Source organism: Eleginops maclovinus, chromosome 14 (genome assembly GCF_036324505.1).
Source record: "Eleginops maclovinus isolate JMC-PN-2008 ecotype Puerto Natales chromosome 14, JC_Emac_rtc_rv5, whole genome shotgun sequence".
Classification (NCBI taxonomy): Eukaryota; Metazoa; Chordata; class Actinopteri; order Perciformes; family Eleginopidae; genus Eleginops; species Eleginops maclovinus.
Window position 1 is genome coordinate 5,558,635 of NC_086362.1, and position 23,670 is coordinate 5,582,304.

General features: G+C 40.1%; 1 long non-coding RNA gene across 2 annotated transcripts in view; it reads left to right on the forward strand.

Moving 5' to 3' along the window:
• The window catches only part of LOC134875726 (uncharacterized), a 182,948-nt gene that overhangs the window by 110,910 nt on the left and 48,368 nt on the right, over nucleotides 1-23,670 (forward strand). Inside the window, exons 3-4 of one of the 2 annotated variants that reach the window (XR_010167268.1) lie at nucleotides 22,356-22,404; nucleotides 22,907-23,008. This is a non-coding gene — a long non-coding RNA (uncharacterized LOC134875726). Of the gene's footprint in view, nucleotides 1-22,355; nucleotides 22,405-22,906; nucleotides 23,009-23,670 lie in introns of those variants that run through there. The other variant, XR_010167269.1, reaches the window with a different exon arrangement.

The window sequence follows — 23,670 nt, forward strand, 5'->3', positions numbered from 1 at the left end:
ATCGGTCTTTTCTGGAATGGTGCTACACAGGTAGTAAGTTACAAAAGCTTCCTCCGTTTTTGGTTTCTCCCGTTCCTTTATTGAGCAATTGAAACGATTTGCTATCAAACAACTAGACAAATGTGCTGCTCAAAGTTGATTGAAGTTGACCTTGATATGAACAATTTGCAGGGATTTACTCGGCCTCCAATGCACTGAATTGATTTCCATTGGAATTAAAATCCTAGTGTGGCTAGGGCTTTTAGTCAGGTCCAATTTGACTCCAGTATGGTGAATATTTATAACCAATCTTACTCGGCTAACCAGCAGCCTTGTCAGCAGTGCCAATGTCTACCTTTTTCAGTGTTCATCTTACTTTATCTTCAATCCAGTAATATCAAAACACAGAAGGTGGAAATCCTTAAGGGAAACGTTTTTTGTCAATGTCAGCCTGTAGATCATTCAGGGGTTTTTTTGTCCTCTGCTCTCCTTTGATTAGTAAAGTCCCTTCTACTCCCAGTTGGAACGCAGTGCCAGTTGTCACCTTCACCATGCATTTCATTGCGTCTAATCAACCACACCTGGCGATACACCTGGCACTCTTGTCATTAGCTCATTTCCTGATTGCGCCGAGCCAACGGGCCCCTTGTGTCCTTTTCAAATCAACAATAGGAGATAAACTCTATCTCCAATTTGAGTCTGTTCATTAAGGAATTTGTTTTTGGTCAAATTTTGGTGAGTCCTTCGTCGTTTTCTTTTTTATTCAAATGCAAATTCTTAGACATGTGTTGTGTTGGCACAGTTAGGGGCAAATTAACCTCAGTGCTAACACACTTACAGATTTCATTAACACAGCTGCTTGGCGATGAGGAAATCTGGTGCGTTTCAACCAACTTCTTTTCCTATTTGTTTCTCTTCTCTCCATCTCCTGGATGAGACCTGCTCGTTTCCGTGAGACCTTGGGAATAAGGACTTTACTTGAGAAAAAGTAGGTGGAAGTTACCCGCTAAAGAGGCCTCCGGGAGGAGAAAGAGGAGGGAGAGAATAATAATGTTGAGATGCCGCTGAGTCTAAAGAGGGCTTCCCACTGAGAGAGGAGGAATAGAAAGACACGCTCTCTCTTCCTCACAACTCCTTGACATCCAGGAGTGAAAAAAGAAGAGAGTAAGCTTCAGGGGAAGGAGGTCAAAAAGAAGGCGAAGAAGGAGGGAACCAGAGGCTTTTTGAGTGTAAATGTGGGTGTTTTGGGAGGGGAACGGTGTGCCCTGTGCCCTCATCAACAGGACTTCTTATCCACTGGGGTCCAATGACTCTGCTGACACAATGAATTATTCCCAATGTCCTCTGGCCCATGCTGTGACCTGGCAAAGAAGATATAATTAATGGATAGACCAAGCTTCCTCTCGACCGTTCACACATGAGAGGCAGTAGATGCAGATTTGGATTATTAGATAATATTGTAAGAAGGACAAAAACTTTGTCTTCTTTGTCTCAGTTGGAGCACTTCCACAAAAAAAGCCATTGTTTGGTATGCGCACCAGTAAGTGCTTGCATATGCAGACTGCGACAGTTAGTTTAACGTCCAATGTCATACAGATATCCGGCAATGTCAAGATTTGTATTTCTCTGTGTTTCCAATTTCATGAGACAGTGATGCGTGACAGCAGTGACAAGAACTCCAAGGTGCCGCGCTGCCCAGGTATTCACAGAGCAGTGCTGAGTTGGCTGTTGAATTTCCCTTTTTTTCTACTTCCTTTTCCACTTTTCAAAGAGCTATTGCAAATGAGATTCCACCTGTCACTGACTTTGGGATGAGAGGGCAGGATTCATCTTCTCATGCCATCGGTTTAGTTCTGCAATGGCCAGCACTGGAAGAAGTAAAAACAACAGTACCACATTGGGGGAAAAGTTAGAACTGAAGGTCATTGTTAAAGTATCAGTAGAAAGCATCAAAATGTACTTTAAATAATAGTCTAATGAAGAATGACCCATTATATAAATGTACTGATCAACTATTGTATGAAGTGGTTCAGGAATTACATATTTTTGTTGGCTGACACGGAAGTTGGCATTGCAAAAGGCTCCCTCGACCAAATCCAATGGATTTTCCCATTGGATTTTGCCATATTGCAGAAAATACACTGCGGAAACACATTTTAATGATACACGTTTGGTTCAGCATGATAATCGCCACATATTCACGCCACTTTGGATATTTGAAGCTTAAATGCAATAGCCTGAAATAAAAAGCTAAGGCTATAAAAGAACTACATCACAGTCGCATGGTTAAGCATCGCCACCGCTAAGCTAAAGGTGGGCTCTTGGAGACGTGATGCCGTTTCGTTATCTTTTTTAGTCACTTTTGAGCAAGCACTGTTCTTAAGACACAGAATTAAAAGTAAAGGTATTATGTGAAAGTGTATGTAAAAAGTATGGCATAAAATACAAATACTCAGGTAAAGTAGAGTTCTTGAGGAAATGTCCTTATTTGGTAATAGGTTATTGAGCTTCAGAATAATATGCTATTTTCTCTTCTCCCAAATTCACATACTACAATACTTTTATCAAATATTAACGATGGTCAAGATTCATAAGTCAGTAGAACTGTTTGATCTTTGACTTTCCACAGTACAACTACAGGTTGAATTCTCTCTCTTTCCACCTATCACCTGCATCACCAACCAGCAGGTGAAAACAATCCCTTTTCCTCTCCTCGCTCCATTTCATTCCTTATTATGTTAATTAGATTTTCCCTCCAAAGACGGCTTTGAATTAGGTTTGTCTACCGGTGATTAGCTCAGTTGTGAGTAGAATACAGTATCCAGTTCTGCCAAGCGCGCGATACCAGTGAACGTCTGCAATCCCGTAGTCTTCCCTCCTTCCCACCACCCCACCAAGACTTGCCCTTGCACATGTCCTGAAATAAGAAAATCTTATTGATGTCTGAAATATAGCTGACCCATATCTGCGAAGAGAGTTCGGGGTTGTATTTTCCTTCAATATGATTTCCTTTCAACCCTCATGCATGCAAATGACGGCCCGTTTGATAAACGCCGGGAAGAAAGAGAAAAAAAGAGCATTCGCTTATCTTTTCATTTAACTGCTGAACTTTGAGATTGCAGCTGGTTTGCCCGAGAGAGTCTGGGCTATTTGATGATGTTTGGGAATGTATTCACTTAAATTAAAAGCAAGCTAGTTTAAAAAGTTTGGAGGTATCTGAAGGGGAATAAGATACACTTTGTTCGGACCGTCAGTCCAACCTCCAACCACCTGTTCTTAAATTTGAACAGGCGGGCGATTCACATCATGCCGGACGTTGCAGGAGTTCTGAAAAAGTATTAATCAAGCAACCGTTTTTGCTTATTACGGGGTCTCCATGAAATGAATACACAAGAGTCAGTTTGGTTCTCATTGTAAGAACATTTTATAACAAAAATCCCAAAGTTTTACAAACCAGGGTGTCTACTTTATCCAGCATACTACCCAAATCAGTAACAACATTTTGGGATAGCTTAGCTTTTGATGCTCCAATGTTAACCCTTCCTTTACCTTTAATTATAGAGTTATTTAAAAACTGAATCCACTTTTTGGATTATATTTGGTGCAGTAGGTCTTCTTTTCACCGGAGGAAACCTAGGACTACAAACCCTGTAAAAAAAAAATCTGATCCACTTGTATGACATAAAACATTGAACAAAATGAGCATATATTTAGCAGCACTGAGCCCATAAGTAAACAGATGGAGGTGCAGATGTATATACAATATTCATACTTCATATTTAATTAAAGGACATGTTAATACAAGAAAGGTGCTCAAATAAAGTAGGTGACATTTAAGTTAATGGAATAACCACATTTTAAAAAAAATGCAAGTGTGGAATACTAAGCTAAATTCTGCAACAAAAATGGACTTGTTTATAGAATTGCACGATATATATAATAGTATAACAATCAAGTTGAATTAAAAACCCATAAAATATAAAAAGGATAGATGGGGTGATACAATAGTATAAAGACAGGGAAAGGAAATCCCTTCCAAACACGGAGCTGAAGTTAAGGGCTTTCCCGGGATGTAAGGTTTTAAAAGTTCTTCAAAGAATATCTACAGCTAGAACAGCGTTGGACTTTTGGATGTATTGTTAATGAAATGGAAAATTTGGAAGCTTAAATTTGAGTCATATGATATAAAAAAAAGTGGTAGAAATACTATTATTGTCTTCTGTCGAAATGTCTTGATACGTCCATTACTTGATGCTGCAGTCCCGCCTCTATAAGCCAAAACAAGGTAGTTAAAATATATGTTTTGGATTCTTCTAAATCTACTGATGGGCTACTCCGTCCTTTTTATGCTGCTGAGTAACGACAGACGGGTCTATGCTGCGGACGTTCCGTTATTTCTCCACCACTCGCAGGCAGCCCAGATGCTTGAAAGCTGTCAAAACTGGCCCGATCCCGGTTCGGGGTTAATTAAACTTGCAAACCCTGCGGCGGGGACGGGCTTCCAAGGCCAGGGCTGAAGAGGACACGAGCTGGAGGTCAGCAGGACCTTGTTAGGTGGAGCTCGGGCTTGACATAACAGCGATGGGAAATGGTTTGTAAGGTTCAGAGAAGGGGCAGCACGAGTAGGCCACAGCTGCACTCTGAGAAGGTGAAAAATGAAAGCTGAGGCGTGGGCGTGCGCTTGATACGAGCAGGTAGCGTCGTGAAACGGATGATTGCCAGAAACCCCCTCCTCTTAAGCCAAATGAAGGCGACAGAAGCATGTTGGATGAGCAGCTGCACAGGAGCTTTCCACTTCCTGCCAGCTTGTTCAGCAAGGTGACCTTAAACTAGTTTGGCGGTGGTCCCAAGGCCCAAGCTGTGAATCTCACAGGAGGGTTTAGTGGCAACAAAAATCACTCCGCCACTCTTGCTAACAATTATCAGTCTGTGAACTCACCATACTTCTTTACTTTTCCGAGCCTCCAAATAAAACAATACTTCAGATTGACAGTGAGAAATTACACCTTGGGTTTAATCTTGGGTTTTTTCACAAGCAGCTAAGTTTTTTGTTCTATGGCACCACAGCCAGAAATAAATTCCCTTCCAAAAAGGGACAGGTGTCTGCAATTTCAAGTGTCATACAGGGGGGGATGAGTTAATTGTAACAATCATGTAGGTGTGAAACTTTTTAAATGTCTTTGTTTGAAACGGTGCTCACTGCATTGAATTAACACCCGTGGCAGCATCGCAACTGTGTGATTTTCTCACCTGAAGATCAAGAGGTGCTTCACTCCCAAGTCGTCTCGTTAGCACCCAGTACAGGAAAAAGAGTCTGAAGTTACATAGTCTATCGTGGCAGCAATTATCATAAGCTAATAGGTCTCTTCTGACATTTCCAAGTAACTTTAAGCATAGAGGCATAACTACAGCGAGGAAAAGGACTTAAAAGAGAGCCTTTGGGACCCGCAGACGATCAGTGCGTCTCTGTGCATCAAGGACCCCTGTCTCAAGGGTGCTCTATTTTTCGCCAACTGAACGGTCTTTGTGTTCCAAAATCTCGCTTAACACATTGCATATCTAACATTTCCCCGTGAAGACTCCCTACAGTGACTGCAGTTGGTTAGAGTTGGGTATTCTGAGGCGTTATTGTTATCCCTTTTTATCTGTTGTGTTGTTTGTAGGATTCTTTTGTATTAAAACTTCTGACGAAAATGCAGGGAATTGACATTAATGCCAAATTCTGGGAAATATCTTCGCACATGTTTGAATTCAAGGGATAAAGATTAGTTAGAGACATGGTTTAGGTTTTGGTTGACAGTTTAAGAAAAGGGACAATATATCCCTCATAACTACAAACTGTGAAAGATGCTGGAGAACTAGTTATGTTGGCTGATGCTTTTACTTTACCTGCGATTATAATGTTTAATTGATACCGATTACATTTCTATCAGATTGTTTACTTTGTTGTCAATGATGGCATTTAAACACACAGTTCAAATGATTAGGAAATAAATGATTGTAAACAGTCGTTTTGATTAACATTTAATTTGGGATTACTAGTTTTTATTATTCATGATAAGATGCTCATAGCTAGTTTTACTGTTGGAGGTTTAACAGGTCATAACTCATTCTGTCATTTTGAACAGTCATATTATCAGTGGCATTTACAAGGAATCGGACAACTGGAAATCTATTATGTTCTCTCTTTTGGAAATATCTCTCCTTTTCTGTCCTTTAATACATCGCCTTTTCTCCTGTTTCGATATTCATGCATTTGGTATCGACTTCCATACATTACTTGTTGGTTTACCTGATAACCTTTAACATGTTGTCATTTTCAGGGCTCCATAAATATGTAGGCGTGAGGTAATGCGTGTGTGCGTCATGTGATTACACGGCTGCGTGTGTCAGGAGAGTTTGAAGTTTGAATTGCTGCAGAGGGATTATCCTCTTCCTCTCTGTTTGGCTTGCCATCCTAATGTGACCTTTAGGAGTATTCCCCATTAGCCAGACAGCGGCTCAGAGCGCATGTTGTGCAAAGGCCACTGTGAAGGAACTGTAGCGCCTGAAGGGAGCAGAGGTGTGACAAAACCTCTCTGCTGATGCTTCGAACAATTGGAAAGCAGCTTCTGCTTCATAAAGGGACAGTTATTCACAAACCTTTTAGGGGTTACAAGCACATTGATTCATAAGACTTTTGAAAGTGGCTGGTGAAAGTAAAATGTAGTATTGTAATTATTTGTTATCAGTCCTGGCAAAATTATGTTTATTTTCACAATTTTTTTACTTTTATCAATAATCTTTTAGAGCTTTACCGCCTTTTCAACTCAGCCCAAAAGTCCTCAGCAGGAAGAAGAGATTAGCAAAACAAGCCCATTCTTATAATTCAAGGTAATAGCTATTTCATCTATTTTACATCATTTTTGCAGAGCGTGTTCATGTCGGAGGGAAACAGCTACACAGAAAACAGAGGGAGGAGGGGGGGTAATAATTAAAACTTGAGGGAAATTTTGCTTTTATCTGCTTTTTTTTTTGGTTGAAGTTGTTGGCACTTAAAAGCTGCCTTGTCAGGCTGAAAACCAAAATGAATGCGTGTTGAGTGAGTGCGATTAGCTTGTTTTATGTCTTTCAACAAATAGAGCAGGTGTTAACAGCAAGAGGAAGACAAGGGAGAGTGCATTGGTGGTTTGAGTAAAAGAAAAGCCTCTTTTGTTATTATTAATATCAGCTGATGAGTCATCTACTGAACAGTGGAATTTCTGTTTGATCCACCTCAGGAACAAGAACATGGTGTAATCACCGATAGTTTTGGGATTGTTTTTGACACATTGTACATATTCATCCGGGATTGCAGCATTTTGGATGGATTGCCACAAAAGTAGACAGACATTCATGGTTCCAATAGGATGAACCCCTATGACTGCAGATCCCATTACTTTTTTCTACATAGCACAACCATGACGCTATGTATAAAATGACAGATATTGCGAAATACTGGTTGCTGTTTATTTTCCACTAGAATGAATCCTAAAAAATGATGGTTTAGCAACAATTTGCTCCTGCCATTCATGGTTACCAGATGATATATCTTGCTGGATCTGAAAATCGCTGTACTTTTCTTCTAGTGCCATCATGAGGCTCACCATTATGTGTTTTTAACTAAACCTTAACAACGATAGATTTCCATTAAATGTGGTATTGATATGTATATTCCCCAGAGGATGAATCCTCTAAATGTTTGTGAGCCTATTACTTTTTAAAGGCTACAAGCAGGTCCAAACCCATTGCTTTTTACGGACATTTAAGGTTTCAACAGGATGAACCCCTGTAGCTGGTTTTCCCCTTACATTGTCTTCGATAGCACTGCCATGATGCAACTTCTATTGCATATATTCACTTGAGTAAATGTGTTCCTATCGAGTGTAAATCCTGGTAACGTGGGATTCCTTAACGTATGTCTCTATCAGCAAGTCGAACTATTCACATATTTGGAAATATCTCAAATGGATTGGCAGCTTAGCTCTTTAACCAGACCTTTATAGTTCAGATATGATGTATTCTATTAAAGATAACCTGACTTTCGGACTAGTGCTACAATGCAGTTCATATTTGATGTATGGCAGGTTATGCTTTTAGTTTATTTGTCGGTTTGTCTACAGGACTTCAGTCAAACTACTGGCTTGATTTAAATTAAACTTGGTGCATGGGTCAAAGAAGAACCAACACAGTGCTGAGGCTGAAACCCACATTCATTTGTACCTATTAAAGCATCTTCTGCAGATGTCTGCCCTCGCTGAGTCTAGTTATAGGAATAGAAGTATGAGACTTATTGCATTTTACTGTAACATATGATACTTATACTATAAAGATCTGTGTCTTCCATTGGAGTTACAGCCTGGCAGTGAGCACCAGGCACATTACGTGTAGTCTATGTGCTACATTTCCCCCCCCCCCCTGAGTTTAAACTTGTCCCATTGTGGCTGAATCACCCATAATCAAGCACTATTGTGAGATGCACAATGGCAGTCACAGGCATTCACACATAAACACATCCTCACACCTGCTTATTAGCATGTAGAATTCCAGATCTAAAATGGAGCCAATTAAGCTGTATCAGGACCCAGCGTTAAGTGCCGGTGCGAACATGCACCCTCCCTCACTTTTCGGAGGGTTCATAGCGGCCTGAAGCAGTGGCTGGAATAGGTGTGTGATTGGACAACTTGTTTCAGTCTAAAAAAGAAGGGCGAAACAAGAAAAGGTGTATTGGATGGACAAAAAGAATCAGAAGGAAAAGTATAACTTTTAATCGGAAAACGTGAGACGATTCCACAATGATACTGAGCACAGCAAGGAGCTCGTAAAGGGATTTAATGCCGACAAAGCAGAGGATTAATGGTTAATACCAAACATTGATGTAAGCACCGAAGAGGCATTTTAGACCAATAGGATGTTCTACATTTTCTGTAGATGTTTTGTTGCCATTTTCAAGATTTCTTAACATTCAGTATATTGAATTCTGCCTACCAATTAAGACATAACTCACCCAGATTTATTTTGTCATCTTGCTTTTAGGGAAATGTAGGATACACTGATTGGATTGTTCCCTCATGGGTTCAAATTAAAATGTCCTTTTTGCTATCAAAATGTAATAAATGAATTGCATCCCCAGAAAATATGGAAAACCTAGAGCAGGAACGTTATCATAGCTTATATAAAATGTGACTTATGGAATGACTTCATTTGAATTTTGTGCTCTATCTTCATGCTGTTAAATGGGCCATACAGTTGAGCTGGAAGCATGGTTGATATTTTATTGTAAACTTGGAATAAACATTCTTCTGAATACATATATACTTCTTCCATATCCATAAAATGATATTGAAAAATGTAAATACTTTTCTTCTTTGTGTTAAATTCAACACTATGTACAGTATGCTTTAATATAAAAGCAAAACCAAGGCTTTTAACGCTGTAATTACTATTTAATTCACTGCCAACCTTTGGAATATAAACACTGTGACGTACTTTACACACCGATAAACGCTGGTCTCTTACACACACTTTTAATTGTGTGGATCTTAGATGTTATGTTGCACACCCCAGGTGCAACAGAAGCGTTCTTGCACAGTTATTATCTGGAGCAAGATTACCAGAGTGACTGAAGGTGTGAGACATGCCCTTAATCTATGTTAATATTAAAAGCCTGATAAATGTGAGAAGGGCCTCAAATGGGAGTAAGGATGATTAATACTGTTTTATTTATGGCAGTCATATTCTGTGGTGTCTGAAATATTGTCCCGCATAGATCACAGAACCTCGAGAAGAAAAGCAGGGCGACCCACGCCGTAACTTCAGAGGGCGTGGGTTTTCCTTTTTCCATTTATCCTTTTCACACGAGCCACTGTGGCTGGATAAGAGAGGCTATCAACAACATTTGTACGTACTGTGCCGAGTAAATGCGCACCGCTTCAGGCTGCTGTTGACCTCTTTGTGTCTGCGGTGATCACTGGAAGTAACTTAGAGAGGTGTGCAGAAGTCTCATCATCTGCACACCGCTTCTGTGAAAACATCTGTGCGGGAAAAGATCCCTCCCTTTGTTGTCATCCATCTTTCTTCCTTCTGCTTCCCTGTCTCTTTCCATCTTTTCTTCGACGTATACCATAGCCTCCTTCATGAAACTCTCAGTATCAAAGGTGGTATCTCCGATAGGGCTAATTCTACCTCCTTATGTTAGTAAGTTGGCCAAGTCATGACCACGGTTGGCATTGAGGCCACGCCCACATCTTTAAAAACCTCTTTACCACTTATTTAGTCTTTCATCCACTTAAAAACTGAGCTCTTAAAAGCAGAGTAGAGAGGGGCTGTGTGAAACTGCCATTGTTGTGTCATTATGTGAATGGGACGCTTTATTTGAGAATCGTGACAAAGGCTGCCAAATAATACGTTTGGTTGGCAAACACTCTCGTTGCTTTCCAACAAAGCGAGGAGTGATAAAACAGGCTACTGTTTGGTGTTTCATTGAGGGTGGCAAACCTTTAGTAAACACTCCAAAAAACCTAGTTTAGACACTTCCTGTTTGAATAAATTGACCTGAGAAAGAAAAAGGGTTTGGGCACAGATTGCTTTTAATTTGATACGAAAAAAGGAAGGAAGAATGGAATTGGCAAAGTTTAATGATATAAATATATGTGAAACTTATTAATGAGACAGTGAAATACACTACATATTATTGTACTGGATTAATTTGTGAGTATTTATTGAATGTTTTTCACATGTTTCAATGGTAAACCATAGTTAGATTGTTGTCTAACAGAATTGAATTGCCCTTTTGTCTGTCCACCTGTTAATAAAAAATCTAAATGTAGACATCTATCATCCTCCATAAGGTGTGTGCTCCTGGACACTGGCAGCTTTTATCTAAAATGTGAAGTTAATTAGTGTGGAATAAAATATTAAAGATGTCACAGTTCCCTTTTTAAAAAGAGAAGTCCATTTTGCAGTTCACAGTTTTACTGAAAAAGTGGATCTTGGATTTTTAATATACTACTGTAAGAACATTCCAATATTCCGTCGGCTCGACAGCACAAGCAGGAGGATGCTACGTGTGCACCTTGTTCCTGTGGTGGGTGCAAATACAACGGCAGCCGAGCCTATTCTAAATTTGGAGCTTACGCAAATAGACAGCGGAAGGAGTGAGAGTATAGGTAAACTCATGAGAAAGACATCAGCAAAGAAACAGACGGAGAAAAGTAAACTTTAATAACTTCATTCTAGCTAAAACTAAAGGGATGTCATCTTCCATAAACCAATAAAACAATACGTATTTGTTTGCCACTTATATACTTCCCTATATTTATTTCTATTACTGTTTAATAGCCCATTAAAAGCAGTGTGTCTGGATAATTGTCCTAATATTGCCTTAATACCACACGATTTGAAAACACAAGCTATAAGATCAAATTCAGATTCATCCGCTGGGTAGACCCTGTGAATAATGCAGGAGTATTGGTCGGTAACAAGCAGAAAAAGGTACCTCGCAATTCCCCTTAGATTTGTAAATCCTTGAAGCGAACACACGTTCTCCACTTTTCACCAAAATCTAAAGATCGATCTGCAGCCTACGAGTGTATTTTGGAAAATGCAGTAAAGTTAAAGACACGCATAAACTAACACACATGTTTAATACATCCCTTCTTCAGTCAAGGCGCCTCGAATTGCCGAACCTGTCTTTCACTTTTCATTTTTAGAATTTGTCAATCAGCAGGGCACGTTATACAGCTGAGATGTTTCACACTAATTTACACCTGAATAGAATATATTTAGAAACTTATAGCAGCTCCCGTTATTGTGTCGCTTTAATGTGCGTTTTCCATTTTCCTGTTGTGAATAATTTCCATCATAATTTAAATGCTTCCTGTGACGTTCGTTCATTTAAGGGACCCTCTTCCTACTGCACTTTGTGGTGAAATGCTGATGTATCGTATTGATTTGAGATTGTTTAAAGGAGGCGCTGTTTGTCTTGGAGCCGCGCCTGTTTTTTCCTACAGCAGCTGTGGAGCTTAACATTCCCGGAATATGTTAAAAGGCTGCCCAAACTGCTGGACACATTTTGGAATCGCTCATCGCTTTGAAGTGGCAGCTTTTGGGAGGATTGAGTCTTGGGGATTGGGAGCTGTCAAATTCTACGCTGAACGTGATAATGAGACGTTTTGGCAGCATGCGCCGCTTCCTCCCACTCCTCCAACAAGTGATCAGCAACTATGTCACGCTTACACAGGCACGAACACACACACTTGCAAAGGTAAAAAGGGCAACAGGTATAACTGAAAGGAACGTTTTGGCAGTGCTGCAGACAAAAATGCTTTGCAATTTACCTTACAAACTCCTTTAGCTCAACAAAATACTTTTTTTATTTTGAATGGCTCTTCCTCTATCACAATGTCTGGAGCCACACCAGAAATATGGAGATATTTTCACCTCCTTGTTGATTATTTTAATCGAATCCCCCCTTCTCTGGGATTTCACAGAGGCTTATCAGGAGCCCGGCTGGCTGGGAATCCGTCTTGCTTGGTAAGGTGTCGAGTCCCGGGGACACAACACCTTTCTGAAGCGCCACACAAAAGCCCCCAAGCGCTGCTGAGAGTGGCAGATATCACTGCACCCTGCAGCACCACAATCACAAATACATACATTTAGTCAAAAATACAAGGGGACTTTGCTGTCGGGCAGATAATGACACTGCCAATCCTGTGGAAACGCATCACTGAAGGGGAAGGGAAATAACCAAGGTTATAGAAATGGAAAATATTCTTCCAGGAACTCCAACGATCTTCAAACATTCCACATAATTTGTAATATAGTACGGTACAACTGGAGAGGTGGGCTTTTCATTTGTCGGGTTGACACGGTTCACTCAACCCACATATATACCAAATGTTGTTTCACTTTGACAATGAGTGGTTTTCCACAGATCGAGAAATGAGCCATAATGTAAACAGACAGGTTGCTACTGTAGGCTTTCTGCGGACAGTTAAAGGGAAGGAAAAGGTTTTTGCTGAGACGGTAAAGGGACACAGTGAGTAATTGAAAACATCCCGGACAGGATGTGGTTACAAGGGAGATAGATTACACTTTGTTGAAAAGGATGTGAAGGGAACTAATGAGTCAGTATTTCAGTAATTGTCCTCTGCTAAGAATAAGCATTGACTGAGACAAGTCTGAGACAGTGGGCCTCTCTTTAGACGCCATTTAGATAGCGGTGTCACAGAAGCCTAATTGCAAGGTGACCATTCTATTTGAGAAAGTAGAAATTGACACCACCCTCGGATGATGGGTAACTGTGTGCAGCTTTTAATGAGCTGCGCTGCTGTAAACATGCTTTCATGCTTCTCAGCGGCAATTATCATAAAAGAAAGAACCTTAAGGCATATGTTAATTCTTCTTTCGCTATTCTTTTACCGGTACTTTTTGTTGTCCTTGATACTACGTGCCAGTTATATCAAATAAAGTGTCCAAAGAATTGTAATTGCTCTAACTTTGGTTTGGTATTGATTTATGCCTTTGAACACAACATAATCAGATAGAAGTATTAGTTTCTGCAGTACAACACAAAGCAACATTGTATGACTCCCATGGTAGACACCAGACACACACTGTAGAGACAGTAGGATAAGTCATGGTACAGTAATGAAGATGTGTTGGTGAGCATAGGGAATGCTGCCAACGTGCTGCTTCTCTGAAGAGTTGGTGTTCGTAGAACCACCCATACACATAACCATGCTGTTTTCGTGTGGGCTTACAGTACACCTCATCCCTAAACCAATAATAATCAGTATTTTGTAGTAACACTGAGTTTTTGTATATTGTAAATGGTCTGATGTGCAATAACAGAAGGAGGAGGAGCGGTGGTGGCGAAGTCCATAGGGGGTTGGCCTGGGAACTGGAAGGTCACCAGTTCAAGTCCCCGAAAGACCTAGTGCCACCGTGGTGTCCCTGAGCAAGACACTGGTTACCTACACTGCTCCCCGGGCGCGTACATAATGGCAGCCCACTGCTCCTAACACTAGGATGGGTCAAATGCAGAGACCGCATTTCGTTGTCCTAGTACTTGTACTCTGTGCAATGACAATGAAGTTGAATCTTTCATCTTTCTTTCTTTCAGAAACAAATGATTTCATTATGCTCAGAAAGCTTGTGTGCTATGATTTTTAGCATCGTTCATGGACACAACTTAAATGTTTTTTTTTCGGGGGTTTTGCTCAGATTTCTGTAAGTCATGGGCATGATCCATTGAATGTATTGAATTGAATTCCTTTATTGTTATTTTACAACGAAATTAAAAAGCAAACCTGTCAGTGCATATCAACATATCGCCAAGCAATGCAATAAAACTACTATAAATGTATATATATATACAGCCATGGAAAAGAGAGCACTTCAGTATTATCATTTTGTCTTGATTTATTATTTATAGGTATGCCTTTGAGTTTTTTAAATGTGTTATTGTATTCTATAAACTACTGACAATTGTTCTCTGTGTTGAAATTCAACAAACATTGGAATGGCTGCCATACATGTAGAGACAAAGATTTAAGAAAAATTTGGAGTGGTCTCTTCATTTGTTTCGTAGCTGAATATATATATGTATGTATGTATGTATATGTAACCGTACACTTTTTAATTTTGTTGTACCTGTACGACGACAATACATTAATTCAATTCAATATATCAATAACCAAGTGGGGGGCATTGTTTTATAAAAGATTCAACCCCATCTTTTGGATTTCTACTTTATGACATTATGTATTTTTTTTTGTGTTTTTTTGTTTAGGGTTAATTCTGTTTGTACCAGTCTGTCATTGTAACAGAAATCTGATTCTATTCTTTGAAAAAAGGATACTGGCCATGAAATACACCTATCAATAGGTGGTCTAGCCCTTTTTAATTTAGAGCAAATAAACAATCAAGGATGTTCGACCGCCAATCTGACAGATGTAATGACCTTTTTGAAACTCTCAGCAGCAAGTGTTGTAACAGTTTAGCAGGTTCCAACACTGTTCAATGAAAATCACGAGGAACTCTGATGAAAATAAAAAAGAAGGCCGACACTTTGCTGGCCAAATCAATTGATTTGTATGGTTCCGTAGAGATAGATGAAGGGGAGTGTGCGCAGGATGTGGATGCTGATGAATTGCTGGGCCAAGTGGATTTTCACAACATCTGACAAGATCACGACTCCAGATTCACCACTTTCGATTCCCTGTGGGAGAAATTGGTGGGGAGAGGGAGAGAAAAAAACCCCAATGGTCAACATGAAGAGATAAATCAGAGGGTGCAAAATATCTCATAATGGAAACTGCTTAAACGTCACTGGTTAAAAGCAGTCGCCGTTAAACTTCTGATATCCTTACATGACAGATGAAATGGTGTGAAATAGCGCTGCTGCCCGCTGTCGTACCCTTGTTAACCCGTTCTATCATGAGTTAGTCTTGGACAAACAACCATTTTGAAAAGCTGTTGACCCCAGTAAAGTCCTCTAGATGGATTTTCGGCCATTTTCTCTCAAACCACAGGTATTATGACGCTTGTTAAAAAAGAATGACATGGTCTTGCTCTAAAAGGTCAAGGACAGCTCGAGATTCAATCATCAGTGTCATATAGACAAAATTGCAGCCATGAAAAAGGGCAAGATGTAACAGCGAGCTCACCATGCTCTAGTCTGCAATCGACCATGCGTAGATTGGTGAGTTTTTACTATATAACTTATTTTCAAACTTCCCCAGGTAAGTCAAAACTCATTAAAGTCGCAATAGGCAGCCTTGAAGCGTTAACACATTAGCCATTCAAGATGTACGCAAAGGTCAACATTGGTCAGGAAGGGGGCGGTCAGCGCATAGTATGATTCATGACCATCATTTGTGTTTGAAAAATTAATAGAGGGTGCCTGATAAATCATCACCCGGGCCTTCCTTTGACAAAATCTCTGAACTGCCGTAATCTTTCGTGCCCTTTGAGTGGAGACACATGCTGACTGCAAGGTCAAGATGAATGGGAGAAACTTGAGCAACAAGGGCGCAGACAAGGTGTGTATTGCTCAGTAATGACATTTAATTTTGACTACTTGTTGCCGATCTGAATTGGTCTCTCCTGTGCTGGACCTTGAAGGAAAGCACACAAGAGTACTCTTACACGTACTTGACCCAGAAGACTGAAAAGAACATCGCAAATAACGCTTGAACTTTTATTACTGGAGACCTCAAGAGACAAGGACAGATCAATTCGATTGCGTTCGGCCTCCTTAGTAATGAATATCCTGTTAAATGATATATGAGATTATTTATAATTATATAACAGTTTTATAGTTTGATATTTCAAAAAATGGTATTGCTATAGTATGAATATGAAAGATACGCACTGTTTCAGGAAGTAGATCTTAAGGGATTCACATAGACCTTTATAAAAGTGTGTTTTCAAGTTGTTGTTTTTTCTTTAAATAGGAGAGCTTGGGAAACCTTCTGGAGAAAGTCACCAAACACAACTTTAAAGACTTTAGAGGATTAAAATGTGTGAATCCGTTTTCTAACAAACTAGCGTAGCAAATATTATGAGTTTAGAAAGCTGCAGAAATCAATTGTTCAAATTGAAAATGGAGAACATGACTACCTCATTGTGAAAGGGGATGGCTTCTACTGATGAAACTTCAGAAGGTTGAACTGCGCAGTTTTCCCAAAGCAACTTATTTTCTTTCAGCTAATTCTGTTGCTCTAACGGCCCATAACATTAGCATAACCCTATCGTATTTGGATAACTCCTTCCAAAAGCAGACAGGAAAAAACATAGCTACAGAACACTATAGGGGCTAAAGAGCCACATGATTGTTTGAGGAGTTGGTGGAGCCCAAAATAGAGCTTCAAGTAGAGTAAGTATTTGAATTACGGTCTATTTCGATGGTGGACAAAAAAAACACAATCCTAAATGTAAGTGTTCCTCATGTCTTGGTTTATAAATAGGCAGTTGTTTGGTGAACTATTGGCCATAAGGTGATGCACAATCAATGTTGTTATTACACCTTTTTCCCCTCAAATTGACATTTCTGGTTAAATCGCCAGGTTTTGAGGCAGTGATTTTTTTTACGTAATGCCGTTCACCCGTGATGGCAATTTCTGCTAAAAATCTGCACACAGGTATTGTTAAAGCTTAACGCTTTTTAATAAGCTGCTTTAGAATTACTTCCTGTATGCGTTTTCCAGTTAGGGATAGTGATGGTGTGATGCAATGACTGTTAGCATTTAAGGAACTTGCACACATTTCACAGTTTGAATGTGTGCTGCTATAATAAAGGGTTTAAAGATGTGTAACAGACATACAGTCACTATCAGCAAAAAAAAGAGGACATACAAACACAGGTTTTTAAATGACACAGACTTGCTAGAGGCTTTTCCGTGCCCAATGCTACAAATCAGGTAGTGAGGGAATGCTTCCTTTGTCACAAAACGCGAGTTATGTTCCATGCAATAGCTGCCAGAGGGCAATGTCCAGCACCGAAGCTCAATACCTGCTGTGTAACATGTGATTCTCCTATCTCCCAGTGAAAATAAAATAAAAATCCTCGACACAGGCACTGCCTTCATAGCAGATCAAACTTCACTGGTGTTGATGCTAAGCCTGGGCTCAATGCAATCTTCTCAATGCCAAAAGACGTTTGATTATGGTTTGAAATATTGAAACAGCTCGAGGATTGCTTGGGTTATCTTCCTCAGCACCCGCAAAGTTGGAAACACCACTGGCAAGATAAGATTAATAAAGTGCCCCATGTTTTCTCGTCAACTATTTGAATTAACTTAACTAGTGTTCTTTCAATACCCCAAAGGATATGCCAAAAAGTCATTGACGAATATAAACCTGTGTGCGAAACGTGAATATATTGCAATTTATCTCCGTCTTTCTCTCTCTCTCTCTCTCTCTCTCTCTCTCTCTCTCTTCCTGTGTTGCTAAAATTGGAATATCAGTGATGAGCAGTGCAGCTGGAGACAATAAACTGGTAGAAGAACCAATTACCAGCAGGTGACAAGCTTGTGGTTCAGGGCTTTCAACATGTCATTATCTGCACATCGACATTTCCAAGAGCCTTGACAGGCCATTTCTGAGGCTACCATGGCAAGCCACCATGATAAACCCCGGGAGTATAGAGAGGGGGGGTAAGAAAACCCAAAGCCCAAGTGAAAGAAGGTCTTTTCACACACACAATCATTAAAGTGCACATACATGGACAAAAAAAGGCTAATTTATTTCCTATCAAACTCATTGTTGAACACATAGACTTTCAGTCTTTTCCCCAGACCTGCTTAAAGATGATTCCCTTTATATGTGAAATGGTAATTGTATTTCTCTAATCTAATCCCATTAGAACCCCGAACCTCCTCTGCAAACTGCCCTGAGGCAATTACACAAAATGTCAATGAATTAAGTAATAGCTTGGTGCCAAGCCAGGGGGGCTCACCGTTGATCACGGCTGTCAGCAGAAAAAACGCATCTGTCAACAGTGACGCGCACGCCCCGCGTCGGTACACACCACGCACACACACACAGCCGCTGGTGTTGTTCCACGAGCCATTTAACCTCTCTGTAGGACACACACTCGCTCATTGTTGGCACTCTACAACCTATTTAACTCCTGTCCAGAACACACAAGCACACCCACACACACGTAACGGGAGGAAAATACAGCTGGAGAAGTGTGTTGCTCTTTGTGGTGGGAACGTGTCCCTGTCCCGGAGTCATGACGCATTCGTCTGTGCTAAAGATAAGACACCAAAGAGGACAAAAATATTCTCTGGACCTGTTTAGCTGCAGGAATACAAATGGAGGTAATCTGTTTGTTACCACTGTTTACAATAAGGGATGGAAGCTATTGAGGCTAATTTACACAAGCATTTGCACATAGATCATGCATTAGTAAGCACTCCGCTGGATAGAGGAGGCTTTCTGAATCAAAGTGTGTGCAGCAGTGAACAGATGTTGGATGGGCAAACTGTTCAAGCTGAAGAATTAAAAAAGGAGAGAATGGATAGAAGAGAAGTGTAGGTAATGTGGCTTTAATGCTGTTTGTTTAATATTTAACGGGGCCCTTTTTGGTTTTTCCTTTCCTGTGATCAAATCTTTTTTTCTCACTTACTGGTTAATGTAAGTAAAGTATAAACATAACTTGGTAGGCAGCCATGTTGATTGTTGCCAGCATATTATTCAGATGTTTTCAGTGGTTATTGCTATAAGACCAAAATGCACCTTATTGTGTTGTTAGCGCTACAAAACTCATTTTAAACTGAATGAAAAGAAGCAAACACATGAACATCATTATGGAAAGGCAACACACTTCCATTTAAGGCAACAAAACAACTTGGTTTTGCTTAGGAAAGTATAGTTTTTCTTTTGTGAAGCTAAGGTGAAACGTAACATTGCATACACAAAGTCAAAAACACACTGTTGGTTTTACACTGGACGCAAACACCTGTCTTCTGGCTTGAGTCCTTTTTTCTTTTGTGTTATCCATCGCTCCTGACAACAACCCCTAATGGATTAGGGAGAATTACTACGGTTGCTAGTGATCGGTGATTCTTTCAGCGATCAACTTTGTAAATAGATAAGAAAACATGGCCCCTTCTGACCCCCATCATCCATGTTTTTACTATTTGTATTCCGAAACGCTTTTGTGAAGTTTAGCCTTACAGAGATACAGAAAAACTGTTGAAATGTTTCAGCCACTGAAATTGGGTGCAAAACTATAAACGCCTTTAGACTCTGCTTGAGCACAGACACTGTCACTATTTATAAAAGTTCAATGTTGGCAAAGAAACACAGAAAGGAATCCACCCAGCAGTGCCGATGCAAATGATAAAAACTCAAATATATTCTTTTCTTGCCTTTAGGAAGTGATCGCCAGCTGTTTATGTAGGTGATGTTGCCTTGCAATGACTTTCAAATTTACCTCCTGTATGAAGCTTTCTAAAACCCCCGTTTTCCTGACACTGGCTCTTTATTGATGCTTGAAATGCAGAGAGATGAGCTGTGTTGTGATTATCAAGTACTTGGAGGCCGAAGCCACAACAGACTGTCTGCTTATATATGCCGGTTGCATCCGCTCAAGACCACTGCCGATCATGTTTAAAAAACAGACATCTCATCAGCAACGACTGACAGCTGTTCGGGCAGAACTTTGGCCAACACTAACGCAGCGGAAAGTTTATATTCCAAAACAGCTCCTGCCTCCAGGCATAAACTTGCATCCTGTAGCCAGGAATAGGTAATGCGATATGGGATAAATCAATTCCCAGTCAGTAGAGCTTTGCAACACCTTGTAATTGTTTAATACGGACAACAACAAGGTCAAGGTTAACCTCCAGCTCCGGATGAACAACTTCTATTGTCCTAACAATTGGTAACATCAAATAACTGAAATGGCCCTTGAAGAGCTAAGACCTCCGCTAAGGCAAATAGTGTGTTCACATACCCTTCAAAAACTTTGATATATTTAATTAATTTTATCTATTTTTTACTGCAGTGAGGGTTGCCAAATAAATGTTGTTGTACTTTGTATAAATGATTTAAAGATATATTCTATTATCTTATATTTTTCTAAATGTTCCCATTTACAAAGTCGGTGTGTTCTTGAACTTTAAGTTGTAATTTGGAAAAAACACGGATGTAAGGTTTGGCAATATGTTCATTTTGTTGTATTTCGAGATTGAGACTAAAGATCGTGGTATATTTTTTATATCATAATATGGCATGTTTTGGCTTTTCCTGGTTTTAATGGTTTCATTACAGTAAAGCAATTTATTTTAAAAAAGTTATTATGTGTTTATCCATCAAGTCATGTCATCCAAATACTTCTGATTTATTAATAAAAAATCTCATTGTGCAAATATGTTATTAAAACACCCAAGACAACCATACATTTTCATCACAGTATTGAATGAGGTATTCGTTCCAAAAAAGATGATATTTGATGTTTTTCATATTATTCCCCCATCATACGAATGTAGCATAAATGCCCCCATGCCATGTTAATGAAATTGTAACATAATATGTGTGATTTGGGTTCTTGCTTGGCATTGGCTAGATCCTTCCACCAAGTTTTCATGAAATCCGGCCAGTAGTTTTTCTGTAATCCTGCTGACAGCTTGACAAACCGAGCTCCTTGGCGGAGGTATTGATAAATGCACAACGTACCTTCAGAGTGAGCAGAAAAGTTTGGCCTCTCAGCTGGACAGCTTGTGTCCAGGATGAGCATTTAATTTGCTTTTCTGGCTCATTTGTGCCATTTTCTAGTCGTCAGCTAATTTTTGGCACACGCCTCAGCAGAGGATTTGTTGTTTACCTCATCACGTCTGCATCTATGCATCTTTTTCTCATAGCAAAAACGCACTGAAGAGCACAGATGACGGCATTTCCTGCCCAGTGGCACCATCTGGCTGCAGAGGATTCTCTTAATTCTCATTCTTATCCCCCCTGCTTACCTCCTGCTCATTCCTCTCAACATCCTCTAAGAGCTTCCTCCCTGGTCAATTCTCTGGCGTTCGTAAACATCCTTAGACAGCACTCACAGTGTGCTTCTCCGTCCATCTCCCGCCTTCTCCCCCTCCCAACACCTTCACTGCATGCCTCTCTCTGTGTTCCCATCCCTCCCTTCGCTCCTCTCTCCTTCACCCTGTCTCCCTGTTTGGCAGTGACAGCTCCGCTCCTCAGGAGCACTGAGGGGAGGAGAGAAAACAAAGATTTGGTTCAGTGGCTCTGATCTTGATTTTCTGCAGATTGGATGGAAGATTAGGAGGAGCTTTTATTCATACACCACACAATCACTTCCCCCTGCAAGTGCAAACCATGACTGCAGACCACAGGGGTTACAGCTATCAGCACAAATGTGCCATCTGTGACGAGGCGTCTCTATGTTTCCTACCTAAAACCATGACTACTCGACGAACACAGTGTACTGAACAATGGTCCCTGAGAAACAAAGGTGAAATGCGAGATGGGAAAAAGAGTGAAACAAAGGCACAATGCAAAGCTTAGTTAACTATCACAACAGGTAAGAAGAAAATAATCAAGTCTGGTGTAGCATAAGAGCTAATCTAGAGGCTGTGGATGTTTTCTTCAATATATGATTGGCTGGGTGGCTTATTTTGCCTGACATTCCAACCAGCGCTGGTGGTAGCTGCTCTCAGGCTTGAGAGGGCACAGCAGGCAAACAAAAGGAAAAATGGTTTTCAGGTTTCCGTAAGACTCATTTCAATTAAGCACTCTGTGACGCCTCATCTCATTGATCATATCTCTGCACGACTTCTGCTTTACTGCTTTAAAAAATCACATCATGACATTTTTTCTTCTCCTCTTTTAAGGCGGAATGAGTGAGAGGGATAAAGAGACATGGAGGCGCACACTCATCAGGTAGGACTCTTCTCGTTCATCTCTGCTTTGATTTTGGATTTTTGTACACCCTCTCAAATTCTCAAGAACTGGAAACTCCATAGCCATGGTGGGCAAGATTATAGCAATGGTGTCAGTCAGAAGAGATTCTAGCAAAGGCGGTTGATTTGGGTCTTTATGTTAAGTGAGACATACACAAAGTCATTTTATATATTAATTTAGCATTTTTAGCCATTATAGAACAATTAGTAACAGTAGTTTTAGTTGACCTTTTTCTGTTTGTTCACATTTTATTATTTTTTAAGCTTTGGTTTATCACTAAATACCAGCAACACTAACAACAGTCCACTAATTAGCAAAGGTTAGCATACTCTCCTGGTAATATATGGAAACTACTTAAAGAGGATTAGAGGACCTGCTCAACATCTGCATGTTAGCACTTTCATTGTAGGCATGTTAGCATGCTTAAGTTAGCATGTAGGCACACATTGCTGCTAGCATTAGCCTTGCTTTGTTTACCCAGTGTTCTGCCTTTCCTGTGAACCCTTTCAACACACGCTTCACCCGTGACCTAAAAACCTGTTGGAGTATCAACCCAGCTGAAGATTGTCTTGAATAATAAAGTAAGTGAGGGGCTGAATGCTTTAGCCTCGTCAACCCAGCCGCTACCTGCTGTGTTTTGTGGGAGTTCCCAGCATGAAAATCCGTTTCTAAAGCACTTGAACAGTCAGATTGTGAAGCGAGGCACATGCTCCACGGTAATCTCGGTGTTGTAACAGAGGAAATGGACAGTTTCTAACCCAGACGGAAAATGCTGGAGGCGTTTACAGACAGATGAAAAATGCATGGGGTGTAGTCAAAAGATTTCCTAATTATTTCTTGGTCCAGGCCTTGGCACGGGGTTCCCCTTCTCCCAGTTTTCAGCAAATCTAAGTTTCACTTTTAATTTAATTTACCAGGCTCAAGAATGCAGACTTGAGTCTTCAGTTGTGACCTTAACGTGACTTAAACAATACAATATATTTGACTTGGAAAATGCAATTACATATGCCTTTTAGATAAATATACATCCACTTTGGTGGCAGTTTGGGGAAAAGAAATTGGTTGTTTACATTTTCTTTATTGATTTTCCCAAAAGTGCCCTGGCAGCAAATCAGCTTCCACTGCTTTTGCTCTTTCTTCTCACTTTTATTTCATTATGGATTCAATATTTTTATCAAAAATTGGAAGAAAATACAATTTAGTACTTCGGCAGTTATTCCAGGAAGTCAGTCATCTCTCTGCTCC